Source organism: Zootoca vivipara, chromosome 5 (assembly GCF_965207765.1).
Source record: "Zootoca vivipara chromosome 5, rZooViv2.hap1.1, whole genome shotgun sequence".
Classification (NCBI taxonomy): domain Eukaryota; kingdom Metazoa; phylum Chordata; class Lepidosauria; order Squamata; family Lacertidae; genus Zootoca; species Zootoca vivipara.
The window spans coordinates 82,642,234-82,665,166 of record NC_142588.1 but is presented as its reverse complement, the minus strand read 5'-3'; the positions used below and the strand labels follow the sequence as shown (position 1 = coordinate 82,665,166).

Below are 22,933 nucleotides of genomic sequence, written 5' to 3'. Positions count from 1 at the left end.
CTATTTATAAACTGTGCTGCATGGGCACTTATATATTTCAGCTTAATTTAATTTGCTGTTAACACAGTAAAATAAGGATGTACAAGTTGAGGCCCCATGAGGACTCAGTGGTGGCGGCGGTAGGTTTCTGAAGCGCCCATTGGAGATGCGGCAGGTAGTGGTGGGAGAACCATGGGAATGGTCATATATGAATATATATTCTAATCTAATATATACAAGTCAATAATATATGCATTGTAATGCATGATTTACCCCAGCGTACGCATTTTTGTAGAGATTACTTGTCTGGAGAACTGCATTGCAAAATTCATAGTGGTGAGAATCATGGAGTGTTGTGTTTCGATTCACGTCTCCCCCCCCTCCCCCGGAAAAGTGTGAATTTGATAGGTTCACCTTTAAATGCGATCTGAATTTCAATTTATCTTCCATCTTCAACCTAGAACACTTTGGAAGCAGAAGAGGGAGCCTTGCAACCAGAGCCATAAGAGTATATGGAGCCAGTTTGGGATATGTCTGGGATATGTTTTTCTCTTCCTCTTCTTGCTAAGAGGAGGGGCGAATTGGCCCTTCTTGGGCAGTTAGGCAAATGAGGTGGCTGCTTTGATGAGGAACAGGAAGCAGTGGCAAGGGGTTGGAGGATAGAGCTCTGCGTTCCACAAAGCCTGCCCTGGGCTCTTCCTTCCAGCTGCCCTAAAACACAGTGGGGGGGGCTGCCCTATTATGGTACTTGTGTTGAAATAAGAGCCAGCTGCCAGTCTGGATGCCTCTATATGTGGACAGGGGGCATCTTGTCAGTCACCTTAGGTAGACTGACAATTTCCCCCTTTGTACATTCTCTACAATGTTTATATTCCAACTAATGCATGAAGGTCAGGCAAGGAGAGCATAATTTACGATGTGCAGAAAATAACAACTAAATGCTATCACAATACAAGGGAAGAGGCCTCTGGATCATTTTTTCTTTTCTCTTTTTTTTGGGGGGGGGGAGGGAACCTGTTGATCAAAGGTTTTAACAGTGTAATATTAAGGCTTTCACCTTACTTCTTTCTGAATGCCAGGGCATTCCAATAGCTGGCCCTTGAAACAGATCAACCCCACACTCAATTCAAAGCTATCACTCTCGGAAATTAGAGGAGTGGGTTTGTGGTTAAAGCTTGAAGCTTGATCTCTGAATTACCTGTGAAAGAAAGTAAGGCAATTGCTGCGTAGGACATTTCTGATGGGAGTGACTTCTGATTTCTCCTACATGTGGAAATATCCAAGTGGATATTTCTCATCTTGCTCAGAAGCAGCTGGCTCTATCCCCAGCTTTAGAGTCTTCCTAAGTGAGTGCTGACATAGTGCACCGCAAGGACCTCAGGAGCCGTGCCGGGTCATTCAAGGTCTAGCAAGTCCAGCCCCTCTCAGATTAAGGACTCCCTAAGCTTCTGTACAGCTCAGCTCAGAGTCTATCATTACATGCAGTCTGCCAAGGATCTCCATCTAATAAAAACCTGTTCTACCTACACTTGCAAGTGTGACTAGAATGAGTAAAAAATAATAATAATCAAAAGGCACCCCCTCTTAATTTTAAGAACGCATTTTTCATGAGGAATCACCACTGTCGTCTTGTATGGCATCAAGTGTTTGAAAGGGTTTACTCTTTAACATGTGGAAGCTCTTCCAGGCTTCTGACCAATCAAATGCAGATGTGTGTGTGTGTTTTCTGACTATTTGGCTGCATAGTGCATACGTTATGCGTCCAGACACACTCAATAGTTTGTGAGCTTCTGCTTAGTCCCCTCCCCCCTTCTCTTAAAAGTGGTATTATGTTATTAAACATGGGGGCGCGGGTGGTGCTGTGGTCTAATCTACTCAGCCTGTTGGGCTTGCCGGTTGGAAGGTTGGCAGTTGAATCCGCACATCGGGGTGAGCACACCAGTGCAAGTAGATAAATAGGTGGTTTAGTCATGATGGCCACATGGCCCAGAAAGCTGTCTGTGGACAAATGCCGGCTCCCTTGGCCTAAAAGCAAGATGAGTGCCGTACCCCATAGTTGCCTTTCACTGGACTTAACTGTCCAGGGGCCCTTTACCTTTACCATTTACCTATGTTATTAAACAGTGTTCTTCCTTTTTGCTGTCTGCATTTTTAATTTGACTGCAAAATAAAATTATATATATATCTCTCTGTATCATCTATCTATCTATCTATCTATCTATCTATCTATCTATCTATCTATCTATCTATCTATTTTTGCACATGGAATTTTATTTTGCAAGATATATATGCAGATAGTTAGATAGGTCCCAAATTTCATTATTGAATCTACTGGCTGTATGTATTTGCAATCGGATTCAGTCATTCGTCTCCTTAGTAATGAAGCTTTCCTGCAGATACTGATAATAGCTGTCAGCTTGTTCTGCTGCTCAGGTTCTGCAGCTCTTGAAGCAGAAGCCTTGCCAATCAGAGATTGTGCAATCAATATTAATGACAAAGAAAACAAAACAAAATCATGTAAATGCAAATTAAGTAGGTAGAACGCCCACTGATTATAATTTTTGATTAATTAAGACCATTACATAGTACAGTATGCTTAATTGTGTACATCCGCATTGTACATCTGTGATTTTTTTTTGTGCTTTGCATATTTCCTTTCTTTAAAAATGCATATTTACACACACGTTTTATCTGCCCCGTCGCTCATTCTGCTTGTGAACCCTCTGCCCAACACCTTCCACTTTATTTTCTGAATTGTCTGCTCAATCAGGAAATCACCTCTGCTCCTCTCTTCTATTCTGCTGCCCTGTTTTTCACCTCTGTTTTCACCTTCGTATCCATTTCTTCATTTCCCCACCCCATTTCTGCACTTCCTCTTGCATGCAGACCACCCTCCCGCACCTTCTCTCCTCACCTTCTTTTCCTCCTCCCCACTGATGCTATCTCCGTCCTGCAACCATTGTTACACACTTCGCGGGAGTGGCACATTGCACTTCTATAAATAAGGAGCTATTTCAGAAACTGTCAGCCAAGTGCCATGTCACTTCCTTGGGTTTCCAAGATGAATCTTAACTAAAGGCGAATCCCTCTAGGCCCCCTGGCCGGATACATAGAATGTGTTCAGAGCAAAATTTCAGCGCAAAATTTTCCCACTGAAGTCCCATCAGAAATTGCATACAGAAAATGTGGAATTAGCTAACAGGATATTGATGTAGACTCTCCTGCCATTCACTTAGGGGTATATTTGGACCAGTACCAAGAGATGATGATGATGATGATGATTTTATGCAGTTCATATTGTAGCTTGACTTGAAAGTCTCAGCTGGTTTCAGATGGCATCAGCTTGAAGGGAGGGGATACCTTTTTATTTAAAAGTGGGGGGGGGACTTGCAAACTCAGCAAATATATAGTTCGTTTTTGCAGACTCGTTTTTCAAAACAGAGTCTGACTTGGGTGTTCACAAGCTGCTCTTGTCTCATAAATTACTGCATTACTCATCATTGTGAGAGGCATCGCTTTTTGATAGGATTTCTCTCTCACTTAATCACTGTTGAATGTGATTTTCTGTAGGAACACCAAAACAAAAGCCTGTGGGGGATTTTAAAAAATAAAATAAAAAAATCCTCAGCTGGGCTTTTGTGTAATTTTATATAGATTGTATTGGCTAGGCTTTTGGCATCTGGGCACTCGTGGAAGAGTTCTATTGAAAATAATGAACCAATGCCTGATATTTAAGTAGCAGACTGGAATAATGTCAATTATTAGCCACGCAGGTAGTAAATAACTAGTTTCCTGATCACTTGTGATGAGTAAGAATGTCCTACAAGGTGTTTTAAGCAAGCAAATTGTATCAAAAGTTAACATGCTTTCAAACTACCCTTGGTCATTGTTTTTAAATGGGCAAAAGATTCAGCATCTTTAATTTTTTACCTGGCTTGTTCATGATCACTGTGTTTTCACCCAAACCTGTGCTAAAGAATGAATGCTATGATAGGTAAAAGAAACCACTGAAGAACACAGCTGAATCAGTGAGAATCCAGAACAGCATTTTTATAAACTGGTTGCCCTCTGTCGTAAGTTTGATTGACAGTGACATTTATAAGCTAATGGAGGCACTTGTACAACTGGGAGAACGGGCTAAACAGGTGAGGAAAGTGGCTGATGGATGAGACTTCTAAGAGAAAATTGCACACACTGAATTCCTTTTCGCTCTCTCTCTAAAGAAACATGTTCCAATCACTAAATATAACATAGATAACAGAGAAAGTTCAACACTGTGTGCCTAACACACTTCAGAGTGTCTGGCATTTTTAAAAAACTTAATATGCTGAAAATATAACAAATGATGATGTAACATTTCCCTCCCTACAGGATATGATAAATATCTTATTACAATACAATATTTAACCACTATAATCAACATTATTTGGGTTCAAACTGTGCTGTTGGCTCCACTGGCATTTTTTGAACTCATTCAGAGTCACCAGTTTCATCGGATTTAAACTCAAGGGGGCAGAAAGAACGAGAGAAAAGGGGGTGGCAGAAAGACAGAGAAAGGGGGTCACTCCAATCACTTTCGGGTTTGGTCCTACCCACTGTTTACTTCAGGGCTGCCCACTGTCTGGCCTCTGGTATATTACCTCTGCTGGAATGTGGCCCTCAGTAGAGAGAAGCTTCCTCACTTGTATGAGCTGGGCTGCAATGGGCAGGACTAAGAATATAGGGAATTATGTTAACAAGCTATACAGTTTTTAAAAATGCGAAATCAAGCACAGCTGAGCAAGCATTAGACGAGGCCAGTCTTAGAATAGAATTTTTTGCCTACATTCGAAAAAAAAGTTGACGTGAGAAAGTTGTCAGGCCTCAGATTGTAAGATCGTGCCAATTCACCTATTTTGTTGAATTGACTCTGTCACCAGAGATTCAGTTTGTGATAATGAAGGCATTCTGTGGCAAGAAGCAGGAAGCTGTGCTTCTATTCAGCTCTTATCTGACCTCACTTTGCCTCTTCATGCTGACTGACCACATCTGATTTCAAAGGGGATGAGTGCTGCTCCTGACATCATTGCCTCGCCCACAATATTTGATTCACTTGCTGAAGCAGGGGGAGAGGAAAGGAATTGGGGCGAGGAAGCAGAGTTTTTAAATAAAAACAACAACAACCCTGAGAGCATCCCTGTGTCTGGCAGATAATGCATTGGAATATTGCAGTGATTTTGCCCTTGTAGAAGAGAGTTCTGCAGAGGGCAAATTAATAGGACAGGCCTGCACCCCCCACCACACTTGCGGAGAAAAGTTGTTTCTTGATAATTTGCTATGGGCAGAATTAGCCCAATTTGTTTTGTTTCCTTCTATAATTTTTATTAAATTTTCTGTTTTACATTTTAGAATATTCATTTAAACAACCTTAAAATATCAGTGACTTCCCTTCTTCTGTTTTTTCCATGGTTCGTTTCGCAAAACATAAATCCCTGCAGATTTTACATAAACTAAACCATTCAGTATTCCATTATCACATCCATCAAAACGTATTTACATTGGCAGCATTAGGATAAATTCAAGTGTACACAATGTCCCCCCATATATTCAATAAACATTTTCCAATCTTCTTTAAATGGATGTTCTTCTTGTTCTCTTACTCTATATGTCAGGTCCAAAAGCTGAGCGTATTTCATCAGAAGAAGTGTGCATGCACACAAAAGCTCATACCTATGACAAACTTAGTTGGCCTCTAAGGTGCTCCTGGAAGGATTTTTTGTATTTCATCAGTTTAGGTTGCCATTCTCCTTTAGTTGGGATCTATTCTGGTCCCAGAATTAGCCCATTTTGAAGTCGACTGTCAGGACTTGAGCTCCAGGAGGCGATTCAGTGGGAGTTAGGAAGTGTGCCAAGTGAAAATCTGATGAGGGCGTAGAGGGTCAAGCCGGAAGACAAAGCCAAGAGCACGGGTTGGCAACACTGCACCTGTATGCCCACATTTGCCCCCAGAAGCTTTCTGTAGCACCTACAGAGTTCCCTCACATGCTGAACAAGAAACATTCTGTTGTAGCCAGTAGACTAGGTTGCAGTGTGGGCTAGATTCCTGTGTGTCTGTGTGTGGTGCCTGTAACAAATTATCCAGGAAAAGTTGGTGAACTATGCAAGGAATTAATCCAAGGGTTGAGCCGTCTGGAGCCAGGAACGGCTATAGATGCCCAGACATATTTACAGCTTCCTCGGAAATCAGAGCCCATCCTGTTGAGGGCAGCCACTGGCCATCCAGCTATAGAATCATAGAGCTGTAGAGTTGGAAGGGACATCGAGGATCATCTAGTCTAACCCCCTGCAATGTAGGAATCCTGTCCACAGCTGTCCCTGGGTGGGTTTGAACCACCAACCTTCTGGTTAACAGCCAGACACACTGACCTGTTGTGCCCAAAAAGAAGATATTTTTTCTCCTATCCCTGATTTTAGATATTCCTCCAGTCATACTGTGTTGCTTTCCTTTGAACAGAGGCTCTTGCAGCTAGCAGTGCTCGAGGAAACTGGATACTTGAAGTAATAACTACTTTTACAATTCTTTTGAGGTTAACGATGCCAAAAAGCTGAAGTGCTTTTTGTTGGTACATAGCTTCACTTTGAGAATTTGCCAGCTCTTAGTGCAGGAGGAAAGAAAGTGAAATGACTAGCTCTCTTGTCGAGAATAAGAATGGTTCTTACAGAGTCTGTGCGCATCGTTCCTGGAAAAGGTTAGTCTTGAACAGCTTTGTGCTCATGCTAAATAGAGAGGCGGGTGGAGTGCAGCAAGCAGGGGGAAGGTCTTGGGTATTTTCAGCCATAAATAAATAGAAATCTATTTCCTTGACACCCAATTTTTATCTTCCTGAGTTCAGGGTTGCTTTTAAATGAACAGCAGTGCTCCTAAAAAAACCTTCCTATGTTGAGATTTACTATGGTTGTATATACAGAAATTGAAAGGCTTTGGAAAAAGGGTTTACATTATTAAAAAACAAAGGAGAAAAATTATACACCGTCCCCGGGTTTGCCAGAAGGTGGGGAAATGAATATCCAGCTGAAGATTTGTTGTCCTTTTTAGAACAAGCTGCAGGTGGTGAGCCTCCCTTTATGCGTAAGCAGCTTTTGGAATCCTTTATTCATTCTTTGCAGCTCCTTTGCTAGAACAGCAACACCTCCTTATTTTCCTTAGTAACTTTCACAATGCCAATCCCCAGAGGAATAGGATTATTTACACCAGGAATTCTATGGTAGCCTTAAAGGTAAAGGGACCCCTGAGCATTAGGTCCAGTCGTGACCGACTCTAGGGTTGCGCGCTCATCTCGCATTATTGGCCAAGGGAGCCGGCGTATAGCTTCCAGGTCATGTGGCCAGCATGACAAAGCCGCTTCTGGCAAACCAGAGCAGCACACGGAAATGCCGTTTACCTTCCCGCTGTAGTGGTTCCTATTTATCTACTTGCATTTTGACGTGCTTTCGAGCTGCTAGGTTGGCAGGAGCTGGGACCAAGCAACGGGAGCTCACCCCGTTGCAGGGATTCGAACCGCTGACCTTCTGATTAGCAAGCCCTAGGCTCAGTGGTTTAACCACAGCGCCACCTGGGTCCCTTATGGTAGCCTTACCTGGCTTTATTTCCCAATCCCTGCCCCTTTGTGACCCCCAGGTAAGCTATAAGTTGACTTCTCAACTCAGAAAGGCAAGTTATGATGGAGCAGAAAGGGCCTATAAGCCTTGATCCTCGAGAACTGCAAAATGGACTGACCTTTGATCTACTTAGCCCTCTGCAGCCATGGACCTGAAACCTCAAAGGAATGCTTTCCACATTGACAAGCTTTGCAGAGGACACTTGGACATTTTCCAGGGGGCGTATCTTGCTTCATGCATGAACCATTCACCACCAGGTCTGTTATGGTCTGTTGTGCCCTGTGACCACCATAGAACTCCCTATACACTGTCCTGCTTTCTTCAGGGAAAACTCTCCACCATTACAATTGGGATTTAAGACACCACCACCGACAGCCAGAGCTGAAAGTTCGTCGGCAGCCACCAGAAGCCAGCATGAACAGCAGGAAGTCTTGCGGGGAGATCCTGTGTTGATAATGAGTCACTTCTTCTCACAATACTATAGTTCAAACATTTGAAAAGTTCCCCACAGGCATCTGATTGGCCACTGTGAGAACATGGGGCTAGACTAGGTGGGACGCTGGCCTGATCAAGCAGGCTGTTTGTATGTTAAAATATCTCTCACTCTTCTACCAAAGGTCCTGCCATGAAGCTCTGCAGTACTCCTTCAAGCACACTTTTTGGCTCTACTGTGGTCTTTGTTGGTCCTATTATGGCTCTTAATTTTCAGGTCTTTTACTCATTTTTTAAAGATATCTGCCACTCAAAGAGGCCAAGATATGAGAGAGGTAGTTGCAGTATTCCTTTATGCAGACCTCAGCTTCTCTAGAAACAAGAAGCTGATAAGAATGATAAGCATGTAGGTAGATTCACACACTTGGTTGCCTTACTCGTAGGGCTGCTTTTATTTGTGGTGATAGATCTGTGATGGATAAATGTCAGGCTCTCATACCTTTTGTCCGAGCGTCATGGCATCTACATCCACCTCAGAAGTGTTTCATGTCATTCTCCCCACTCCTATGATCATTCTGGGGCCAACCTTGTGTGGTGGGGTTAGGCAGGGAGGTAGTCCAAGGTCATCAACCTGCTGCGATGAGCAGCATAGGATGCAGCAGATCTCTGACTCATAGAATCATAGAGTTGGAAGAGACCACAAGAGCCATCCAGTCCAACCCCCTGCCAAGCAGGAAACACCATCAAAGCATTCCTGACATATGCCTGTCAAGCCTCTGCTTAAAGACCTCCAAAGAAGGAGACTCCACCACACTCCTTGGTAGCAAATTCCACTGTCGAACAGCTCTTACTGTCAGGAGGTTCTTCCTAATGTTTAGGTGGAATCTTCTTTCTTGTAGCTTGAATCCATTGCTCGGTGTCCGCTTCTCTGGAGCAGCAGAAAACAACCTTTCTCCCTCTTCTATATGACATCCTTTTATATATTTGAACATGTCTATCATATCACCCCTTAACTTTCTCTTCTCCAGGCTAAACATACCCAGCTCCCTAAGCCGTTCCTCATAAGGCATTGTTTCCAGGCATTTGACCAATTTGGTTGCCCTCCTCTGGACACATTCCAGCTTGTCAGTATCCTTCTTGAACTGTGGTGCCCAGAACTGGACACAGTATTCCAGGTGAGGTCTGACCAGAGCGGAATACAGTGGTACTATTACTTCCCTTGATCCAGATCAGGCATCCGCAAACGCCAGATGTTTTGGACTACAATTCACATCTTCCCCGACCACTGGTCCTGTTAGCTAGGGATCATGGGAGTTGTAGGCCAAAAAATCTGGAGGGCTACAGTTTGGGGATGCCTGATCTAGATGCTATACTCCTATTGATGCAGCCCAGAATTGCATTGGCTTTTTAAGATGCTGCATCACACTGATGACTTATGTCAAGTTTGTGGTCTTCCAAGACTCCTAGATCCTTTTCACATGTACTGCTCTCATGCCAGGTGTCACCCATCCTGTATTTGTGCCTTTTATTTTATTTTGTAAAAGTGTAGTACTTTACATTTCTCCCTGTTAAAATTAATCTTGTTTGCTTTGGCCCAGTTGTCTAATCTGTTAAGGTCATTTTGCAGTGTGATCCTGTCCTCTGGGGTATTAGCCACCCCTCCCAATTTGTTGTCATCTGCAAACTTGCTCAGGATGCCCTCAAGCCCATCATCCAAGTCATTGATAAAGATGTTGAATAAGATTGGGCCCAAGACAGAACCCTGTGGCACCCCACTAGTCACTTCTCTCCAGGATGAAGAGGAGCCATTGATGAGCACCCTTTGGATTCGGTCAGCCAGCCAGTTACAAATCCACTGAATGGTAGCATTGTCTAGACCGCATTTTACCAGCTTCTTTATAAGAATATCATGGGGCACCTTGTCAAAGGCATTGCTGAAATCAAGATAGGCTACATCCACAGCATTCCCATCATCTACCAGACTTGTAATTCTGTCAAAAAATGAGATCAGATTAGTCTGACATGACCTATTTTTCAGAAACCCATGCTGACTTTTAGTGATCACAGAGTTTCTTTCTAGGTGCTCACAGACTGTTTGCTTAATGATCTGCTCTAGAATCTTTCCTGGTATTGATGTCAGGCTGACTGGGCGGTGATTGTTTGGTGATTGACTCATCCGAGCTCAGCTGGCATTGAATCCCCAACCCAGCTCAGCAGACAATATGCCAGTGAAACTTGCTCATTCTGGCATAACCATGACACAGCCACATAAGCCAAAGCTAGTGTAAGTCCCTAAAATGGGATGTTCGGGTGTGTGTGTGTTTGTGTCACAGGACCAGAGGGGGGTGGGAATTAGGCTGGATCCTAAGCCTTTTCAGCTCAGTCACATGACATGGCCATTTGGTGTAGAACAGTATTTTACAGCAGCGGTTCCCAATTTGGTGGTTTGTACATCCTAGAGCAGGGACCCAGGTGGCGCTGTGGTTAAACCACTGAGCCTAGGGCTTGCCGATCGGAAGGTCGGCGGTTCGAATCCCTGTGACGGGGTGAGCTCCCGTTGCTTGGTCCCAGCTCCTGCCAACCTAGCAGTTCGAAAGCACGTCAAAATGCAAGTAGATAAATAGGAACCGCTACAGCGGGAAGGTAAACAGCGTTTCCATGTGCTGCTCTGGTTTGCCAGAAGCGGCTTTGTCATGCTGGCCACATGACCTGGAAGCTATACGCCGGCTCCCTCAGCCAATAATGCGAGATGAGCGCGCAACCCCAGAGTCGGTCACGACTGGACCTAATGGTCAGGGGTCTCTTTACCTTTACCTTACATCCTAGAGCATCCACATAACCCACCCAGGGCGGGGGGGTCTGTGGCACCATTCACATAACAAAAACTACCATAGAGAGATCAACATTTTCAAAAACATGGGGAACCACTGTTTTAAAGGCTTGTTTTCTGTCTGCTAGGCTCGGGCAAAGGAGCAGCAGCAGCAACCCTGCTACTGAACGGGGTTTGGATCTGGTGTAACTTTATGCCAGCTTAATTTAAACCAGATTGCTTTGTGCCAGCTTCTTGTGCATAGGATTTATCCCTTAGCTTGTTTGTACAATCTGAACATTTCGTACAAAGTTGAGCTCTCATGGCAGCTCACAACAAATATATCAGTTGCTGTATTTGGGGCCTACACAAAAGACTGCTCAGGGCTCCAAGTTGTCTTCTTGCACTCCAAGGCAAAGGTGACAGATCCATCCCCCCCCCAATTCATCAAGTGTATTAAAAAAAGAAAAGAATGAAAACAGTGTCATGTTGGAAGGGTGATTATTTTCTCCTTTCATTTTTGCATTCAGTTTTGGAAAGTTAAACACACAGTTTTGCTTCCTGAGTTTTAAGCAGCCTTCAAGTTGGTATTGATTTCCCTTCTACTACCTCAGCATTTTCATGGATATGTGTGTTGTATGCATGTGTCAAATCTGCAGTGTTTTGACTCTGTAATCTGCAGCCCACAGCAATAAAAATACCTCCATCTACGAGTGTGCTGCTGCGTGTTTGCTGATGGCTGGAAAGGTCAAGAGAATTATGATGCGATGACAGGATCTTTCCATCAGTGTATAATAAAAACACGAGATTGTATATGCTTATTTTGTCAGCTGGAAAAGTGTATCAGGTGAGATACCCATGCAGTGGAAGTTGCCCCAGTTCCAGTCACCAAATGGAGGAAGAATAAGGTCCCAAATAGTTTACTGATGTAGAAGATAAGGCTTCAATAAAATTGTTACAGGCATAGACATGTACATACAGCTTGTAGACTTTTGCAGATACAGATATAGACAAGTACAAAATATCTCTCTTGCCCCAGCAATTCAAAATGTAACAAATACTCCGACTCAAGAAATGGACTCACTGACTCCAGACAAGACGACAGAGTAACAAACTGACACACCTTAATCAAAATAAAAAAAATTCCTTCAGTAGCACCTTAAAGACCAACTTAAGTTTTTATTTTGGTATGAGCTTTCGTATGCATGCACACTTCATCAGATACCTTTATCAGATGCATGCACACGAAAGCTCATACCAAAATAAAGACTTAGTTGGTCTTTAAGGTGCTACTGGAGGATTTTTTTTTATTTTGTTTCGACTCAGACCAACACGGCTACCTACCTGTAAGTACACCTTAATCAGTTAGTCAGCACTTGACCATGCATCTGTTTGCGTAGCTCATCCCTGGGGTGATTTATACTCATATAAGAGTTCCTCCAACCAGGGCTTTTTCCCCCTGAGGGGCTCACTGGAGCTCAGTTCTAAGGTGGGCACCTCTCAGGTGGGTGCCTTTCTAAGAGAACAAAGTAGAAATTCATGGTGAGCTCCAGCACCTCTTTTTCTAGAAAAATAGAAGCGCCTCAAACAGATATTAAATGGTGGTTTGTGTCACAAGGGCTCCTGGTGTGTGAATTATTTTACTTCTTTATGCAGAATATATATATATATATATATATATATATATATATATATATATATATATATATATAATAACATTATTCTTATCTCCAATTCAGCACATCCATTCTTCTGTTGTATAAGGACAAGTCTCACTTCATTTCTGTGTTCCCAAATACACCTACCTATATATCTAAAGCACACAATATACAGTATATGTATTCAAGTCTTGATTTTGTTCTAGAATCAACTGCTTTTAACTGCTGTTGTGTTTATGTTTGTTTGACTTGTGGCTTTATGTTGATTTTATTGCTTATTTTGATGTAAACTGCCCTGGGAACCATTTGGTTGAAGAGTGATATATAGCTTTTAAAACAAACATATTTTTCTGTGCCTTCAGTATGCAATGGGGTGGCGGTTTGATCTCGGCCAGATTGCTGCTTGTATTTTAAAGTGGAATGTGATGAATAAAATGCATTCATTTGCCCTTCATACTTGATGACTGCAGGCGTACTTTACGCTTGAAAGTCATGAGTGGGTATGCCCCAAAGCCACATACAGAGTCAATGAGACTTGAAAACGATATGTGAAATGGTTGATGTTATTGAATTTAGTAATACAATATACGTCCAGAATTTCCCGGACATAGCAGGGAATTGGCCATCTGAAACAGTGTCCTGGTAGGAGTGGCTTAAACGTCCAGGAATGGCTTAAACTTTTTGAAATATGGCAACCCTACCTACATGTGGAAATATCTATGTGCTTGTTTCTCACCTTGTTGAGAGTTCAAGGCTGTTGTTGGCATACATCTGTCTCGAGAGACAATGGAGTGCGCCTCTGAGGGTGAAGACAAGCAGTTGAATTAACAGCACCAGAGTGACCTCCTCAAAGTCAGGGCAGTGTTTATGGAGGTCCTGGGCTGTCCAAATGATAAGACCCTCCTCTCAACCTCACTGGTGTGGTCCAAAGGAACGCAGAGCAATATGTTTGGCATCAGCTTGGCTGCAGGAGTTTCCTGAAGGAGGTGTGTAAGTCGCCACCCAACTGTCTTAGGGACCCCACTCTGGATTTGTGTAGAGTTTACTCCTTAGTCTTTTCTTCTGAATATATCCTTCAAGGCAGTGGAAGTTTAGGACCAGAGTTTCCTTCCAGATGGGAACCCTTCCCCATCTGCCCCTAGTTCTACGTGGCATACATAGTTTTCTCCATTCTCATTTCATTCTTAGAACAACCCTATGAGATAGTGGCTGGCCCAAGTTCAACCGGTGAGCCTTACAGCTCATTCCCTACATAACCCTACATTCTAGTCTCATGCTCTGACACCAGGGGTCTCCAACCTTTCAGGACTAGTGGGCACATTTTTAATTTTGTAAGAGTGCTGGGGGCGCCAGTCATAACATGGCTGCCATGGAAGGGATGTGGCATAACACATCATGGCCACATGGGCAAAGGCACAAGGCTTTGCAAGCGCCGCTGATCAGCTGGCTTGCTAAGTCCCCTTTCAGCAGGGCGCTGTGTCTTTGCCTCCAATACCTGATGCCATATAGTATGCCATCAGGTGTATGGCCTGGGGAAAACGTTGAGCCTTGTTGGGCCCACAATCCAGAGAGCAGCAAGAGAGTTTGCCGTTGTTGTGGGTCCAAATGTTTCTTATGGCCAAGATGAGAGTAGCAGAGAGAGGTAGTGGATTTTAGTGGGGTTTTTTTTTGTCCCACATCATGGGTGGGAGATAAACCCAACAATCCCCCCCCACACACATTTTAGACCTAAAATGCTAAAAGTTACAATAAATGTTTAAAGTGTTTATAATAGCCAGCAGGTACTGACTCTTCTCTCTCATCTCTCTCCCTCTATTGCACTGCCCCCAGAGGGTTTGGGGTTTAATTTAATGGTTCCAGCGCATACATTGTAGTGAAAAGGAGCATCGTATTGCTCTTCGAAGAGAGCTTCACACGTTTCCCGGATGAGTTAATCTTCCTGTGTGACAAATGTAATGGATTTTATGTCCTTTCTCCCCCTTTTGCACAACCTGCTGCTTGAGTGTACAGTATCATGAGGCTGAAAGCGTCCAGTATCTTCAAGCGATGTAACAACTCAATAAAATACCATTTTGTTGTGGTGCGGAGTCCTGCGATGAACTGCCTCATGTGAAAACAACATTGCTTTCTATTATAAGAAAAAGAGATAGAGATAGATGACAGACAGACAGACAGACAGACAGACAGACAGACAGACAGACAGACAGACAGACAGGCCCGATAAGTGAGTATGGGAGTGCAGCCTCTGTTGCGACCATGTTCCAACCCTAGGGAGGATGAGGAGGAGAAATGATGACTTTTATTCAGCCAGGGAGATTGAAACAAGCTGGGATGTTCTGAACAAATATATACGCTTGCTTCAGCTTTTCAGAGCTTCCGAGTGGACAGAGTCCAAGTGGGACATTTCAACAAGAGGTGTCGCAGGCATGTACAAGATGCCACCACCTAACATACAAAGTGTTCTTTCAGCCTTGGTGTGACAACCCAAAAACAACACTAGGCATCTCCAGGGATTCATGGGGGCTGTGTCTGCTGCCCTGCAACTTCCACCTCTAACCTTCCTGCACCGAGTGAAAAGTTTGGGGTTTTGTGGGGGGTTGTCAGTACACTTAGTGTAACCTGTTTACCATCCTTGTGATCAGGAACCTGCTTGTTGCGGGGCATTCTGGGTGGAGAGGCCAGGGCCCCCCACAGTCCGTCCACAGCTCTTGGGTGGAGAGGCCAGGGCCCCCCACAGTCCGTCCACAGCTCTTGAGATTTACCTCTGAGATTGCCTTACCCCACAGGTGCCAACATAATACCTGTTATGCATTTGTAAGAACTCGGTCATTTAGTATGGCAGCCCCTACAGCTTCAGAACTCCGTGCTCATTGAGAAGCAGGTACCTTCGCTGTACTCTTTTCGGCACCTGCTAAAAACATTCCTGATTAGACAAACATACCCAGATACTTAGAAAGTTGAGGCAATTTTAATGTTTTAGTCAGGGATTTTTTTCAGCCGGAACTGGCCTCTCAGGTGGGTTCCAGCACCTCTCAGGTGGGCGCCATTGCCATTCTAGGAGAACAAGGGAGGTGTTCGTGGTGAGTTCTGGCACATCCTTTTTTTTTTTTTAAAAAAATAGCACTGGTTTTAGTATTTCAACTTTTGTATGTTTTAAGGAAGGGTTGTAACCCCCCCCCCCCTGATTTTTCTGTTTTACCATTTATAAACCACTTTGAGGTTTGTTTGTTTGTTTGTTTTTACAATCAAGTGGCATATAAATCAAGTAGTAAAGTAAATACATAAATGCAAAGTAAGAACTCCTGATGAGGGCTTCCATGTTGTTGTTCTATAATGACTTAGTTTTATTGGTGTATTGTAATGACTTTTTAAGGGACACTCAAGCTCTGAGGTCTCAAACCCACCCTTTTGCAAGTGAAGAGAAAGCATGTAATTCTGCTTTGATTTTTTTAAAAAATGGGCAAACTGTCTGAAATAGGTTTGCTGCTTATTAGGGCTCAAGATCCTGAAATATGAGCAATCCGTAATAATTATGGGCTGTGTTTTTATTCACGTTCTATAGCTCTCACACTTCTCACTCCTGTCTCTTTTTCATTTGAACTAAGGTAAAGGTAAAGGGACCCCTGACCATTAGGTCCAGTCGTGACCGACTCTAGGGTTGCGGCGCTCATCTCACATTATTGGTCGAGGGAGCAGGCATGCAGCTTCCAGGTCATGTGGCCAGCATGACAAAGCCGCTTCTGGTGAACCGGAGCAGCACATGGAAACACTGTTTACCTTCCCGCTGTAGTGTTACCTATTTATCTACTTGCACTTTGACGTGCTTTCGAACTGCTAGGTTGGCAGGAGCTGGGACCATTTTCATGAAAGCAATTAGGCTCTAGGAAAGTCGAATAACTAATAACATGCAGCTCGTGAGTTTTGATAAGGAATCAATTTCTTCTGCAGCCCATAAGAACTAACTTAAAATGAGTCATACCCTTGAATTTCCTCTTGGTTCTTTCTTCCTTCTCCTTAAATTGATTACAATTGGTGTGTGAACTCAGATGTTACAGTTAAAAAACTGGGGGGGGGGGAATTGAGATCTTGGGGTGGGCGGGGAGAACCCAGTAGGGATGGTTAATTCATGCCACACTAGACGGGGTAAGGCCAGAGACCTCAAGGGTGTCTTTTGATGGAAATGCAAGATTTCTAGACTTTGGTGGGACTTAGGAATGAGTGGCAATCAAGCAAAGGACCACAGCCCAGGTCTGTGTAATCGTACTGCTGGACTGCCTTTCACTGCTGGAAAAGAGAAGTGCAACGTGATTTGTGTTTTTCTTTTTCCTTTGAAATGCCAACAGCTTACATTTCTCTGACATTTCATTCAATTAAATTTCTGCTTGCTTCTCGCAACCGATAAAAATTCGTCTCCGAAAACCTTGAATGTCTGCTCTATCAACCTGCTATCAATAACCCTTTGGCTGTTTAGTCGTAGCTCATTGCTCTGAACAATAAGAGAGTCAGAATGGAAATAGATTTCTTTGAATTGCTGGGCTTTCTGTCCCTAAGGCAGTCTTGCCCTGCCCATCTCCCTCCCTCAGTGCTTTTACACTTCATATGAATACTTTATGCCCTAATACCCCATCCTTACTGTTAGGGCAGGAGTAATACTAACTGCTTGTGATCCATGTTTTGCCAATTGAGAGCCAGCATCCCTCCCCTCCCCTCCCCCCTTTAAAGGGTGATTATTTCATTTCATTTTTCAAAATTTGATCATCTAGTTCTTTCTTAAGTTGATTTGAGACATCAACTTGTTGAAAGTGATGAATAAATGTAATAAATAATAGCAACAATTTATTCTTCCTTGCGTTAACCATGATTTTGCATTCCGTGTCCACTGGTGCAAACCATGGTTCCTTTGCAAGCCAAAGATAGAAACCATGGTTTGAAATGGATCTTCTTGATGTAACTGCAACATGTAGCATTAAAAAAAAAGAGCTCTTTTCATGAAAGAACAAATATGATAAATACTCCCTTGATTGGGAATCAAAGTCCTCATCCTTGCATCTGTTATTTTCTTTTCTTTTCTTTTCTCTGTGGGTTTACAGTCTATGGTAACGAGGGAGCCTGGTTTCTAGTAGCCATATTTTGTGTTGGTACACAAATGTGAAACTGAGATGGGAAGAGAGAACTGGTTGAAATTGACGCTCACACTTGCCTCATTGCAACCATTTCCTTAGCTCACTAAGCTAATGACGCATTCTGAGCTCAACAGAGCTAATCAAATTATTTGTGGCTTGTAGCTTAATGCTATCACATCCAATTTTTCTATAAGATCATTTTCAGTTCATAATTAAATGGGTGTAATAATAGGAGAGACCCTTACACTATGGGATTTTTGTTTTCTACATGGTTAAGGGTTTCTCCACTTTTTTTTTTTTACTTGTGACCAGGAAACAGAACATAATTATTACTCCTCATTCAAGTAATATTGCTTTTCATTATGCAATTAAATGTATACATATACCACAAAACAAACTTGACTCTAAAGCAGTATAAACAATAATAATAATAATATCAAGGTTCATTTACCGCAACAATAAAAAGAATTTTCACTATATTTGGTGTTTCATCTCCTTTTCCAAACTTACCTTCTAAGATAAGTCAGAATGACCATGATGAAAGAATCATTTGATGTATTTTTCCAGCACAAAGACTTTGTGCAGATTCACACCATAAAATTAAAGCATGTCCAATGCACATCTCAAATACATGAATCCTGGGAACTGTAGTTTCATCTCACAGGGCTACAGTTCCTAGTACTATACTTCAGGGGAATTAATGTGTTTTCAATGTGTACTGGGTGTGCTTTTAATGTGCAGTGCAGATCTGCCTGCAGGTTCTTCCCGTTTCTAGTGTTTTGTACATTTGTAGCAGCTGTTAAACTTTCTGGTACCATTTCTGCCTGCCTTTCTCAAATTGATCCCCATACACATTAATAAATGTGGGTTGTGAACCATGAAGTCATTCTGCTGGGCAGGAGTGCCACCTTGGCCCCACGACTATGGATGCCCAGGGCCATGGGTGCCATGCGGTGTGCATGGCCCTGGCACCAAAATTTGTGAGCGCCCGCTCCCTTCATGGGGAATTTTGTGGGTGCTTGGGCACCCAGAGCCCTATGGCACCTATGCTGCTGGGTGTGTGTTTGGGGGAAAGAGGGCTATTACCATTTCCCCAATGCCCTCATCAACATTTGTTGCCACTTGAATAGGGTGCCCATGAAGATTTTTATCCCCTGCCCTAATCTAGTACCAGTCAGGGAATGAATCTGAGTTTGAGTGGTCATAGGCAAGTAAGTTGCTTCCTCCAAGTTCTTGGCTTGACTCTTCTTTAAAATCCCAGGAGAAGCACAACATGCTAAAAAACTGAAGGGCAGATCTCCGTTGTGTGGACTTGTGACCTGTGTGGGACCCAGAGTGATCAGCAAAGACTTGTAATATTGATGGCACCTGCAATCACCCCAGTACTTCAATACAAACAACATCTAAATGGTGAAAGCCAGTCCCAGGTAGGGAATAGAAGCTTAGTTAAAGCCACTCAGAAAATCTTTGGTTAGTGTTCAATAGCTCATCTCACCAGAGTAAGCTGGCTTTCCAAGGCATGTTAAGAGCAGCTGAATACTTGAGCATCTTTGCCGTATTGATTCCATAGGATGAGCAATATGGCAGAGGGAGAGGTCATATATCTTCCACAGCTTTAATTCTTTCTTTAAATAGCTGTAAGCAATTTACTTGGTCCTTTATTACAAGTGTTTACAGCAAACTGTGTAAATATGGATTTTCAAAGCAGCAAAATACAGGAGTGTCAGCCCAACAAATGAATGCAAATGATTCAATTTTGTACTCCGAGGGTCCACAGTGCTCCACTATATTATTGGGTTTTCAAACTGAAATCGATCCACTTAAATGGATTTCTGTTTCGCTGCTTTTTTCTTGTCTTCAGAGCTCTGCTTTAGGGTGATTTCCCATTCCGTGGAAACATTAGAGGTGCATCTTTTGATTTCAAAAAATGTTCATCCCAGCCATGTCCTGGGGTTGGATCCAGAGTGGAACCTGAACACATCTTTCAGATTGGGGCAGATAGCCTGCATGGAATCTTACAGGTTTGGAGACAGAATCTGGCAGCTTGGCAAAAATCTGGTCTTGTGGGTATTGATACTAGCTTCTTTACATAGCTCGAATTTCCTGTAGGACCAAGAAATACTAGCTTGTTGGCCACCATAGAAAACATGGCATTTGTTAACAGAGTTCAGGAAACAATGCGCAGTACAATCCTAACATGTTTACTTAGAAGAAAGTTCAACTGAACTAAATAGGAGCTTGCTCCCTACCCTAGTAGGTGTGCATAAGATTGCAGTCTTAGTTGATTTAACAGGGTTTTTCACCGCTTCCCTAGCTTAGCCCTAGAGTCAAGGGAATTCCTTTCATGCGCTAACCTTCCTGCAAATTAGCTTCTTAGACTTTGATAGGCAAACACTATATTACTTGCTTGAAAAATGTCCAGAACCTAGCAGATGATGCTCTTTTAACGCACACACACTTCATCAGACTGTCTTCGTAGTTTCAGGTTTGGAGTCCATTTTAAGAGAAGTAATAAGAAGTTACGGCCAATACTTACAAATCCAGGGATCACATGCCGCCTCTTAAAACTGCCTAACCGAAAGCTTTTACCTTCAGTAACTAAAAATGGCACCAGAGTTGATGTTTAGCTTATCCACAAGCATGTTAATAAAAGGCAGCCACCTAAAATTTCTTTAGTTCTTTAACAGCCCCATTACAAAGTGAATTACCTGTTTTACTTCTGGTGGTAGCAACGTAAAGAAGTAAAAATAGGTAGCATGCCCTTCAGTTAAAGGCTCAAGTTTTCTGACATGTCTCCTCTTATTCCCGCTTTTCCTGTCTTCACATCTTCCAGCTGTGAACTGTCAGAAATCTTTAATTCAGTTAGTGACCCCACACTTGTGTAATAATGTTTCTGAAGACTAGAATAATCTCTCACCAGGCCCACTGTTTGACATCCTCTGGTAGCTGTTGGGTCCCAGCTTCCCAGCAGGGCCTATAGTTACTTATGCCTACCCTAATCACTCTGGGTGGGAGGATTTGGATATTCTCAAAATACCCCTGACATAGCATTGCACAAGAGCATTGCTAGAAAATTAAACAACATATCAGTTGATCGCTCCTGCCTGCTGCCAGGTAAGCACCCTAGGGCTCACTGACCTTTGGGAACATCCATCAGAAGGCAAAGGACCCCCTCAAAACTGAAACTCACCCTGCCTCTACCACATAGTTCCATATTATCCATCCATCTGGGGAGCTTTCTTTCACAAAAGCATGCATATGAAAGTCTTCGATCATAAGTTCTGGGAAGGGGCCTCCATGTTGCGAACAATAAAGGAACCCAATGCCCCTTTTCCAAAGATTGCTGGACTGGGTTGGACCTGAGCAGGTCCAACCCAGTCCAGCAATCCTTCACTTTTTGTGTCCTTAAGCAAGAGTGTGCATACTTGGGATTGCATATTAAGTGTAATCTCAATAGGCCTTCTTGTTTTGTATATTTAAAAAAAAAAACATTGGTTGACCCTGGGGCTTCTAAGAAAGAAAGAAAGAAAGAAAGAAAGAAAGAAAGAAAGAAAGAAAGAAAGAAAGAAAGAAAGAAAGTAAGAACACTATAAAGTGCTCATGGTACAGTAGATGCTAAGTAAATGTTCCGCAAAAGCTGTATTCATTATGTAGAAATGGAGAACCAGCCATTTGACTCCTCTTGATTGTGAGGAGATTCTTTGGCCATCCCTCCCCAACCACACTTTTCATTTCTAGTCCAGCTATTTGGTTAGTGCTTATTTATTAACTTCGCTGTACTAAGGTGGTGCTTAATTGCAGCGCATTTTGTTTGTTTTGCATTTTTCCTAATTAAAAAAAACCCTCATGTTCCTCATTTTTTCAAAACCTGATGGTTTTTTGCTCTCTAATCCAAATATTCAGGTAATTAGTCCTGTAGATAATTTTGCAATTGCAGCGTAGAACCTGGGGGAGGGGAGAGAAAACATTAAGCACGCCTTGGGAGTAATTATTAACCTTTTAATTTTTTGACACATGTAATTTAATAATACCTACAGCAGTAAGGCTGTTTAAAGAGATGGTTTTATTGACTTTCAGTTAATTTGGCGTTGTTTTTAGTTGTTTGGGCTTTGAAAGTTGTACAGGTTCCATTCAGAAATGCAGAAAATTAAGAAAGGCAAGCAATTTCCCACTTGCTTTGTGAAGCAGGAGATGTGAGATTTCTTCCCTTGTGTCCATGATACAAAAGGTATGCCCGAAAGTTATGCCTGGATATAAAAGCCAATTTTTAGAAGTCTACTAAAACATAGTTCCTGCTGTTTTGACTGTTAACGTGTCAACATGGCCCAAACCACCTCTCTTTCCCTGCCTGCAAACAGGCTAATGCACTTGGGAAGCCATTTTTGATTAGCACAACTTGACTCTTCTTTACTCAATATAAGGGCTGGTGCCAGGATTTATGGGGGCGGTTGGTGGGTCCTCTGGTTCGGGACCTCAGCAGAGACGTACCCTCCCAGTATGTTTCCAAGAACAATTCAAAGTGTTGGTGTTGACCTTTAAAGCCCTAAACGGCCTCGGTCCAGTATACCTGAAGGAGCGCCTCCACCCCCATCGTTCTGCCCGGACACTGAGGTCCAGCGCCGAGGGCCTTCTGGCGGTTCCCTTGGTGCGAGAAGCCAAGTTACAGGGAACCAGGCAGAGGGCCTTCTCGGTAGTGGCACCCGCCCTGTGGAACACCCTCCCACCAGATGTAAAAGAGAAAAACAACTACCAGACTTTTAGAAGACATCTGAAGGCAGCCCTGTTTAGGGAAGCTTTTAATGTTTAATAAATTATTGTATTTTAATACTTCTGTTGGAAGCCGCCCAGGGTGGCTGGGGAGGCCCAGCCAGATGGGCCGGGCATAAATAAATAAATTATTATTATTATTATTATTATTATTATTATTATTATTATTATTATTATTATTTATTACATGTCCAGCCTAGCCTCTTCCTTGGCGCCCTCCAGAACTGCCCCTATCACTATGTCTTATTTTAAGGGGTATGGCTTATATTGCGCAAATGCTTGAAATCCTGCTACGGCTTATTTTATGGGTATGTCTTATTTTAGGAGAAACGGGGTAGGTGTTGTTCAGTGTAACCTACTCCTGACATATACCTGGGATGGAGGACTCCACAAAAGCAAAAGGTGTTCAGGGTGTTATCAGCAGAGTTGTGTGTTGTTATTTATTATTATTTATTAAATTTGTATATCTCCCTATACCCACAGGTCTCACAGCATAAAAACATAGTACAAAAACACAGAATGCATAA

General features: G+C 42.8%; 1 protein-coding gene across 6 annotated transcripts in view; it reads left to right on the top strand.

The window, feature by feature from the left end:
• The window catches only part of TNIK (TRAF2 and NCK interacting kinase), a 278,512-nt gene that overhangs the window by 104,518 nt on the left and 151,061 nt on the right, over positions 1–22,933 (top strand). The gene's annotated exons all lie outside the window — the stretch shown is intronic.